Genomic DNA, 11503 nt, shown 5'->3' on the forward strand with positions numbered 1-11503 from the left:
TCCTTCTGTCCTCAGGCTTTTGACATGCTTGTGTGGGCGTGTCCCATAGAACGCCACTTGTGTCCCTCATAAGACAGTGAGCCCCCTCTGACTCAAACCCCCAGCCGCCACCCAGAATGATTATTTTATGAGCATCCCTACCCTGTTACTAGACAGAGGGCTAGACCAGGAGGTGTCTGTGTGCTGAGACACTGAGGAAGACTGTGGTGGGAATCTCCTATCTGAAATGACTGAAGGACTACTCACACACATACACACTGATACAGGCCAGACTTCTACTAGACTAGACTGGAATGCAATGTCCACAGGGACTTATTTGAATAATACATGATCCCATTGTTTCTGTTTCACATGGAATAATTTGAATGATTCATCATTCCTCACCCATAATTTTACTGTCTTCTATCTTATATGAATACATCCACAGGCAGCTTGCTCATGAAACCCATGGATCATTAGACTCTTTGGAGAACCTCTATGCTCACAAGCAGGAAGCAACATTTATAACTCTCCACTTTCCTCCTAAATCCTTGATGACTGCATCCAACATGACACACTATTCTCGACCCTCTATATCACTCATGGGGAATAGGGTGCCGTTTCAGATTTGGCTTTGGACATAAAGAACATTTAGCTCATGATGTGTGTCTGCCTGTAGGATCGTCCCTGTATTAGTGGTCGCTCACCTGGGTTCTATTCATTAGGGCACACCGTGGCCAAACGTTTTGCAATAGAAAACTAGTCCATCCAAGTTTTAGTCTGTGAATACAACCCTGGGTTAGGTGTATTGTCATGGTATGGTGCCGTCCCTTGGATCCCTGGGGAGACCGGAGAACGATAGGATGCTACTGCTTTATGTGAGACAAAAGAGGCTCACAGATAGACATGGATGATTCCCATTGTGGTTGGCTATAACATGATGACTACTTCCCATGTATATGTATGTGGAGAGAGTGAAAGAGATTATTTGCATCTAACAATCCATTTCTGGTTTTACATGTCGATAATTCAAAGAGGCTGAGGATTTTGGCCGGGAATCTCCCAAGAACTCTCTAACTCCCACTTTTTACTTTGCATTCTGAAATGTATATTCTCTCGCTCTCTCTCTCTGTGGTGTTCCGCGCTCATGTTTGTGTCTGGTGTGTATGCAGGCATATATTTCCCCCTGTCTGTCTGTCTGTCTGTCTGTCTGTCTGTCTGTCTGTCTGTCTGTGTCAGGGACTCATGTCTGTGGATGACACATCGCTGCTACTCTTCTTACTTACTGTGTAATGGGAGTAGATTACTCTGTGGGTCGGCTCTTACCTGACGAGTCATACTGAACTTAATTCCACTGTTTTATCTGTCGCTACATACATTCATCGTGGAGAAGTGACGTCAGTGGGCGTGGCGTTTTGCCGGAGCGACATGGATGGGTAGCCAGACAATGTATGTCCCATGTGTCTAAGAAACCCTGCATGGTGAAAACTAATCAGATCACCAGCATTTAGGCCTCCTGGGTTCAATTTTCTGACTATAGGAGACATGGATACAGGCACAGTCTATAAATATCAACACAGAATGGCTAAAATAATCCAATTGAATCATCATGGAATAGGTCTTTAGAAATATTGCAGCTTGCCACATTTGCTCACGTACGGATTTTGACCAACAAAAAATATTCTGATTCCTAAATGTCCAACACATAATCCACAAACAGGTTTTGTTCTTTGACTGATGTCTTGGTGGTCTGTGGGGTTTCTCTGTCTGGTTCTCTGCAGTGCCCACAGTGAGCCCATCATCCGGCTGCAGTTCTACCCCTTCCAGACACCCCAGGCGGAGAGGATCAGGGGTCAGGGCAGGGCCGTGCCCAAAACCTGCACCAAGCTGGGATGCTACCTGTCCATCAGCCGAGACGGCATCCTCAACTACTGGAGCGAGAGGTTCAAACTGACACGCGCGGCCAACGTGTGTGTGTATTAGCGCTTGTGTGTAAACACCAGAACACTTCACTTTTGGGGTTGGACTGAGTGAGGAGAGAGGAATTCAGCGCATTGCGTGGTAGGATGAAAATATTAGCTGAGTCAATGCTGCGCTTCCATAGAGAAGAATGGATGGATGTCCCGTCACCACCTAGTCTATTCTAAAGTGGGCCACTATGACAGCTGTCATGGCAATAAATCAGACAACGTAGTTTAGCTCCGCGGGGGACAGGGGCGCCACACATAGCAACTGCTTGAGTAGGGTGGGCGACTGTGGATGCAGTTGTCAGGCGGATTACCTCGAGTCTATCCATGGTCTCTCAGTTAACCTCTGTGCTTCTGTAAAGCCTGGCTGAGATTAGCAACATCTCATGTTGCAACATCTCTCAACCCTCTGAATCTTGTATTGGATGCCATCTCAGTAATGTGATCCAATCAGCATAAGCGCCAGCCAGGTGTCTATAAACAGCATATAATATATCATAATTCCAAGCCCCTCCTTCCTAGCCATGTACAGTACCAGTCAAAAGTTCAAACACACCCACTCATTCAAGGGTTTTTCTTTATTTTTACTATTTTCTACATTTCTGTAGAATAATAGTGAAGACATCAATACTATGAAGTAACACATGGAATCATGCAGTAACCAATAAATTGTTTAACAAATCAAAACATTTTATGTTTTAGATTCTTCACAGTAGCCACCATTTGCCTTGATGATAACGTTTCACAGCTGGCATTCTCTAAACCAGCTTCACCTTGAACGCTTTTCCGAAAGTCTTGAAGGAGTTCCCACTTATGCTGAGCACTTGTTGGCTGCTTTTCCTTCACTCTGTGGTCCAACTCATCCCAAACCATCTCAATTGGGTTGAGGTCAGGTGACTGTGGAGGCCAGGTCATTTGATGCAGGACTCCATCACTCTCCTTCTTGGTCAAATTGCCCTTACACAGCCTGGAGGTGTGTTGGGTCAAAACAAATGATAGTCACACTAAGTGGGATGGCGTATCGCTGCAGAATGCTGTGGTAGCCATGCTGGTTAAGTGTGCCTTGATTTCTAAATAAATCACAGACAGTGTCACCAGCAAAGCACCATCCAACCTTCTCTTCCATGCTTCACGGTGGGAGCTACATATGCGGAGATCATCCGTTCACCTACTCTGCGTCTCACAAAGACCCGGCGGTTGGAACCAAAAATCTCAAATTTGGACCAAATTTAGGACCGATTTAATGTCTATTGCTTGTGTTTCTTGGCCCACGCAAGTCTTCTTATTGGTGTTCTTTAGTATTGGTTTCTCTGCAGTTTCTCATCCGTTCACCTACTCTGCGTCTCACAAAGACCCGGCGGTTGGAACCAAAAATCTCAAATTTGGACCAAATTTAGGACCGATTTAATGTCTATTGCTTGTGTTTCTTGGCCCAAGCAAGTCTTCTTATTGGTGTTCTTTAGTATTGGTTTCTCTGCAGCAATTCGACCATGAAGGCCTGATTCGTACAGTCTCCTCTGAACAGTTGATGTTGAGATGTGTCTGTGAAGCATTTATTTGGGCTGCAATTTCTGAAGCTGGTAACTCAGCAGAGGTGACTCTGGGCCTTGCTTTCCTGTGGCGGTCCTCATGAGAGCCAGTTTCATCATAGAGCTTGATGGTTTTTGCGACTGCACTTGAAGAATGTGTGACGACCCTCCCACTCTGTCTGCCGTATTGTCTTTGTTCTTGTTTCCTTATTAGGATGCCGGTGGGCGGAGTTGGGGAGGGTCGTCAGCTACATGGGAAACACCTGGGCCAGGTGTGTCCCAGGATAAATAGACCTCTTCCACATTCATGGAGGAGACTCTCTCCATGCAGACACCATTGTAGATTGTGTTGTGGTTCTTGGTGGCCTTTTGTTTGTTTGCATTGGCACCTTTCAATACCCTGCATTATCACATTCATGCATGCAAAACACTCACTTACACTACTGATTACTGATTACACACACCATTGTATATTTTCCTTAGTTGCTTTAGTTAATAAATATATATTTTGTTACTCCTTATCTCCACGTTGTCTCCCTTTGTTACGGGCTTTGAGCCGGTTCGTGACAAGTGGGGGCTCGTCCGGGATCTTTGAACTATTGGTTTGGGAGACCGTGGAGGTACGTGTTTGGTTTGCATATTGTGTTTGAGTGTGATAGGCCCAGTATTGGTTGCCTTTGTTATTTTGTTTGTGTGCTGTGTTGGAGAGAGTATAATGGTTGTTTCCAGGCCCTGCTTAGCCTGAACTCTTGTTCTAGTTTCTGTTGGGACGTCAGTCTGAGGTGAGTAGTCGGCTGTGTACCTCAGTGGGAGATTTGGGTAGGGTAGTGGAACTTGCTACCTGGAGCTATAGCCTTTTTCCCCTGATAGGTTTAGCGACGTGTTTCATTTTTTGGAATATGTTGGGCATGGTTAATGTTTGTTATTTTTGTGTGGTGTCTGTGGACTGAGCAGTTGTCTCGGGGGCACATCCGTGGCTTGGTGGAATTTGCCAGCATGCTGGGGAGTTTTTCCTTGCTAGTGGGCTACAGTGTGTAAATTCCCACCGCAAATCTGCACGAAGACTAGGGTTGAGTTATTGTAGGTTTTGGGGAAGCTCCATATCTCATCTCTCTTCTGTGGTGCTCAGGGTGATTGTCAATTCTCGGGTTGTAGTCTGGTGTGCTCAACAGAAGGGAAGAGCGTCATGGCGTCTTATGTAGATGAGTTCATTCGCTCTCCATCGGAGGGATTGTTAGATTTAGGTACTAAAGAACAGCTGTTGAAGGTCGCGGAACACTACAAGGTTGAGATTAGTGATAAACGTCTAAAAAATTCTATTAGGTTGTTATTGAAGGCCAATCTGATGGAGAGTGGTATTCTTGAAGTTACCACTGGGCCAGCCTCTGCTGAGGATTTGTCGTCTCCCAGTAATGTTACAATGGCCATTCCATCGGTTAGTCCTAGTAGCCTTCTTTTTGAACAGCAGAAAGAACTGCTTCTGTTACAGCTGGAGCATGATCGTGAGAAGGGAGAGCATGATCGGCAGCATGATCGTGAGAAGCTAGAGCATGATCGGCAGCATGATCGTGAGAAGCTAGAGCATGATCGTATAAAATATGAAAAGGAATTGGCATTTAAACAAGATATGGAGCGTGCAAAACTCAAGTTGCAACAAGAACGTATAGAGTTGGTTAGGGAAGGAAAGATCTCAGGGGAGAGTTTGTTTTGGGAAGGTGACCCAGATTTACCTAGGGGTAGTTTCGTTTTTGGTCGTGCCCCAGAGACATTTGATATTGTTGGGAACTTACGGTTATTGCCTCAGTTTAATGAAAGGGACCCCGAGACATTCTTTTCGTTGTTTGAGCGGGTTGCTGACGCTAGGACTTGGCCTGATTCTGACCGCACTTTAATGTTGCAGTGTGTGCTGACTGGTAAGGCGCAGGAAGCATATTCAGCTCTTAGTGTACATGACAGTGCCAGTTATGATAAAGTTAAAACAGCTGTGTTACAGATTTATGAATTGGTCCCTGAGGCTTACCGCCAACGATTTAGGACTTTAAAAAGGATGATAAGCAGACTCATGTTGAGTTTGCGCGACAATTATCTTTACAGTTTAATCGCTGGTGTTCCGCCTTGCAGTTGTGACTTTCCAAGGGCTGTGTGATCTGATTATGTTAGAGCAATTTAAGGACACAATTCCTGATCGTATTGCCACGTATATTAACGAACAGAAAGTAAAGAATGTTGCTGAAGCTGCGGTTTTGGCGGACGAGTATGTGTTGACTCACAAAAGTGTCTTTGCAGAGCCCCGTATTCGGAAAGAGTGGGGGCGTTCGGATAGATTTGGGCTTCGCTCACCGAGATACTTTGGTTCACGGGCAGAGTTCTATTCAACTCGGGTTGAGCCTGACTCCCATGGTAAAGCTGACTTTGGGCAGGAGTGTCACTACTGTCAAGGTTCAGGTCATTGGAAAAACGAATGTCCACTTCTCAGGTCAAAGGGTGCTTACGCTAAATCTAAGCCTACCGCATTAGCTGCACCTGTTCCACATCAGTTCACCCATGACTCATTTCCTCAGGCCCAGGAGAATGTGAAAGTCCATATTGATCCAGACTATTTACCCTTCATTACGGAAGGTTTTGTGTCTATGTTAGGAAGTAAAGACCTAGTGGCAGTGAAGATCCTGAGAGACACAGGAGCCTCTGAATCATTTGTGTTGGAGTCTGTGTTACCCTTTTCTGCTGAGACTGATTCAGGGAATAGTGTTCTAATTAGGGGAATAGGTTTGAACACTCTGTCAGTTCCATTGCATAAACTGATGTTGGATTGTGGGCTGGTGAAGGGTGAAGTTGTTATGGGGGTGCGTCCTTTGTTGCCTATTGAGGGTATCGACGTTATCCTTGGGAATAACTTGGCTGGTGAGCGTGTATGGCCTGTCGTGTTTCCATCTCTAGTGGTTTCCACTAAGCCGTCATTTGTTGGGATTCCTGATGAGTGTACAGAGTTTCCCAGAGGTGTTCTCTGCGTGTGCAGTGACACGTTCTATGGGTCGTGGCGAACTGGTCACTGCTCCGACTAATGATAATAATACAAAGTATGTCACTGTTTTCCCTGTTATCCCGTTATCTGTAACCCGCTCAGATCTAATCAATGCACAACGGAATGACCCCACGTTAGAAGAGTTGTGTGACCAAATTGTGCCTGTGGAACAGTTGGGAGATGTCGCCCATGGCTATTTTCTCCAAGAGGATGTCCTGATGAGAAAGTGGGTGTCTCATGATAGTTGTTTTCTAGGGGAGGCAATTAGTCAGGTTGTTGTACCAGTTAAGCTTCGTGAGTTGGTGTTGGAAACTTCTCACAGCGACGTTGCTGGACATATGGGGGTGAGGAAAACCTACAATCGCATATTAAGACATTTATTTTGGCCTAGATTAAAGAGGGATGTTTCTGATTTTATCAAAACTTGTCACACCTGTCAATTAACTGGTAAGCCTAATCAAGCTATTAAACCAGTTCCATTGTTTCCTATTCCTGTACTTAGCCAACCTTTTGAGTATCTGATTATTGACTGTGCGGGTCCTCTGCCTCGTTCTGAAAAGGGTAGCAGTTACCTGTTCACTGTGATGTGTCAGACCACTAGGTTTCCTGCTGCCTATCCTCTTCGATCTATCACGACTAAATCTGTGTTAAAAGCTTTAACTCAGTTTCTCTCATTGTTTGGAATCCCTAAGGTCATTCAGAGTGATCAAGGCTCTAATTTCACCTCTAATCTGTTTAGTCAGGTTCTTCAACAGCTCCATATTAAACACAATTTGTCTAGTGCCTATCACACGCAAAGTCAAGGAGCACTGGAACGTTTCCATCAAACACTTAAGTCTTTGTTGAGAGCTTATTGTACTGAGATGGATAAGGATTGGGAGGAGGGTTTGCCTTTGTTACTGTTAGCTGCTAGGGAAGTTTCACAGGAGAGCACAGGTTTCAGTCCAAATGACCTTGTGTTTGGACATAGGGTGCGTGGACTTTTATCTGTTCTCCAGGATGACTGGAAGTCTCCCGAGCCTCCTCAGTTCCTATTATCGTATGTGTGTGATTTCCGGCGACGGCTGTACGCCGCTGGTGAAATGGCTAAAGAGAAGTTATCATCTTCACAGGAGAGGATGAAGGGCATATTTGATCGCCGAACTGAGCCTCGTCACTTTAGTCCAGGTGACCAGGTTCTTGCTCTGCTGCCAATTGTTGGTTCTCCTTTGCAAGCCAAGTTTCAAGGTCCATATACAGTGGTGCGCCAGTACACTGAGCAAAATTAGTTGCACGTTCTTTGTAACGAGGAGACCAAGGCGCAGTGTGATGAAAATACATTCCTCTTATTTATTTAACGAATAACACTTGAACAAAACGACCGTGACGCTATTAAAAACTAGCGCTGACATGCAACTATACATAGACAATAGCCCACAGATAAACCAAGGAATATGGCTACCTAAATATGGTTCCCAATCAGAGACAACGATAAACAGCTGCCTCTGATTGAGAACCAATCCAGGCAACCATAGACCTATAAACCCCTAGACTAGAAAACCCCCTAGATATACAAAACCCCCTAGACAATACAAAAACTAAACACACCACCCTTGTCACATCCTGACCGAACCAAATAATAAAGAAACCAAAGATAACTAAGGTCAGGGCGTGACAAAGAAACTTTCAGAATTCTTGAAATTTTCCGGATTGACTGACCTTCATGTCGTGAAGTAATGATGGACTGTCATTTCTCTTAGCTTGTTTGAGCTGTTCTTGCCATAATATGGACTTGGTCTTTTACCAAGTAGGGCTATCTTCTGTATACCACACATACCTTGTCACAATAGAACTGATTGGCTCAAACGCATTAAGAAGGAAAGAAATTATAAAATTAACTTTTAACAAGGCACACCTGTTAATTGAAATGCATTCCAGATGACTACTTCATGAAGCTGGTTGAGAGAATGCCAAGAGTGTGCAAAGCTGTCATCAAGGCAAAGGGTGGCTACTTTGAAGAATCTCAAATATAAAATAAATGTTGATTTGTTTAACACTTTTTTTGGTTACTACATGATTCCATATGTGTTATTTCATAATGTTGATGTCTTCACTATTATTCTACAATGTAGAAAATAGTACAAAAAAAGGAAACCCTTGAATGACAGGTGTGTCCAAACTTTTGACGGGTACTGTAGATCTGTGATTGTATAGGTATAAGATAGGTATATGGTTCTGGGTCAACTGTACCAGGTTTTGACTTATGACCTTCCCTCTCTGTTTGTCCCCCATTAGTTGGACCACTTGAAGCATTTGTTCACCGTTCGTTCACTTGCTGTCTGCGCGGTGTGTTTTAGGGACCACCTGCTGGTAGTCGTCTGACTAACCGAAAATGTTAACCTGTTGTTGAATCGGTTTACACTCGGTTTACAAATTATGTCCAGCACTCTGTTCAGAGATGCGTCCATGCCTCAGACCAGATTTGATAGTAGGAATTGCCCAGAAATGTTACCCTTATTTTACCAGGTAAAATGACTGAGTGAGAACAGGTTCTCATTTACAGCAATGACCTGGGGAATAGATCCAAAGGAGAGGAGGGGGGCAGAATGAGCCAATTGGATGATTAGTTGGCCATGATGGTATGAGGGCCAGATTGGACATTTAGTTCCATGAGAGTCAGGACACCTATTTTACCAGTGGTAATGTAAATCTTGGTGGGGCAAAAAAAAATGAATCATAAATCACAAGGATTAAAAAGGATTTGCCAGTAGATTGTCGACTTGATTAATGATGACTGCTCGCTAAGATTTTGAAAGTATGATGTTGACATGATCAGTCCAATCAAAGCTACTGTAGATATAACGTGATTTGACCTAATTTTATCTGTGTCCAATTACCTTTAGCCTTCTTGGATGGGCATGTCTAATTAACTCTATGGCAGCACCCAAGGGTCTAGAATTTTTGAAGTCTACCCTTAGACTTGCCGGTTACGTAGTGTCCCCATGACTGACAGAACATTGAGCCAATCACAGCGCAACGCTCTGTATTTTCTGCTGGCTTGCCCCGCCACCACAGAAAGCACTGAACAAAGCTGAAACACCTGCATTTTGGAGCTGCTTACTCAAGACAACAAAAAAGAGACCATGTTTGTATGCGGCTGTATTAACTCAATCATTTATATGTGTGTGTGTATATATATATATATATTACATTGTTTGCAAACTGATATGATCAGTAGATCATTAGGACTGTGGTGGAGATTTGGGTGGACCTCTCTCCTGCTCCACAGAGTCTAGCAGAGATGTTGTAAAGGATTTAACGTCAGTGATAAAGCTATCCATTGTTATAATAGTCGACAGCTTTACATCTCCTTTGGTAGCGAAACTATTTTTGGCTCTTTGTTCGCCTGTTGGAGAGGAAGGAAATAGAAGAGAGAAAGGGACGTATCCCCTATCACTGACTAATACATACGGAACTAGGTTGAAAATATACAGGTTAAGACCATGCTGTCACAAATCTGGGACCAGCACCCTTGCAAACTACCAACACCTTTGCTAACTAGCATAGCTGGTCCCATTGTTGCAAAGAGATATGAGATATTAGAATCCTGTTGTCATCTTCAACCTAGATAATGAACAGGATGGAGATGCTAATGCATGGCAGGGAGGAGAGAAGATGGACTGACTGACTGCAGTAGACCTCTTACTTCCATTAGACCACGTACACCTTCATTTCCCTCTCAACAGCCTTCATTATACTACTCTATTGCCTATTTGTATTACCTTGGTCTTGATTTCTCTCCCTATGTTTTCATTATCCCACCCATGTTGTAGCTATTCTCACAGTATTACTGTATCTCTTCTTCTAATGCCTCACCCCCCATCAGATCCGCTTCCTACCTGAGTTGAACGCTGTCGCCACCTGCTGTGCGTCTGACCAAACTTCACTGGTGCTCACCATTGTGCCCCACTCTCAAAAGGCTAAAATACAGTAGCTTCCCCTGCTTACATAGTGGTCCTTATCCAGGGGTGCAACTTTCACTGGGGTAGGGGGGGGGGACATCCCCCCACATTCTGAAATTGCATTTTGGTCCCCCCCCAGTTTTATCATTGGAATGTGATACAAAATGAGGCAACGGTGTGCTTTAGGAGCATACAGACGCCTCCAAGCAGTTGGGTAGGCTTGTTTGGAGTGTTTATCCAATTGGATAAAAAATAATATATCTATATATATATATATATATATATATAATGTTCCCCCACTTCTAAAACCAAAGTTGCTCCCCTGCCAGGCACAATAGATGTCTCTAGCTTAAATTGACATATTTTAATGGGGATTTTAAAAAAAATGTTACTTAGATTGATGCACCAGCATGTCAATCGACTCTAGGATTTAAAAAAAAAAAAAAACTTGTAGAAAATACACTTTGACACTGTCACAAAGCATTATGATCATCCTTTGTCACTTGGACTAAGGAAATGCACCTGATGAAATGTCATGAAGCATTTCTGACCATCTTGTGTCACTTTACTTGGACTAAGAAAATACACTTTATCACACATATATGCCAGATAGGCCTATCAGGTGCCCTTATGTCAGTCATCAGTCACAAAGTGGGTGTCTTGTCCAGACTCCATCACATCTGGCCATGATTGGGAGTCCCATAGGGCGGTGCACAGTTGGCCCAGTGTCGTCCGGGTTAGGCCGTCATTGTAAATAAGAATTTGTTCTTCACTGACTTGCCTAGTTAAATAAAGGTTAAATTAAAAAAATAATGTTCTGCTCATGAAATATGCTCCTGCATCCATCCCAGTCATCAGAAACAGAGCATTGGGGTAGGTGCATATCCAACAACGATGTGTGCAATTACAATGATAATTTAATATGGTCAATTTCAGATTTTTTTTTTTATATAACATGAACATTTTGTTGACAAGTAGGCTATGGTGTAAGTAATGGAATGTTTTGCCTTGTGTGGTAGATGTGGGTTTTGACACTCTTATATAGTTGTCATAAACAGCCATAAA

This window comes from Oncorhynchus masou, chromosome 18 (assembly GCF_036934945.1).
Source record: "Oncorhynchus masou masou isolate Uvic2021 chromosome 18, UVic_Omas_1.1, whole genome shotgun sequence".
Taxonomy (NCBI): Eukaryota; Metazoa; Chordata; class Actinopteri; order Salmoniformes; family Salmonidae; genus Oncorhynchus; species Oncorhynchus masou.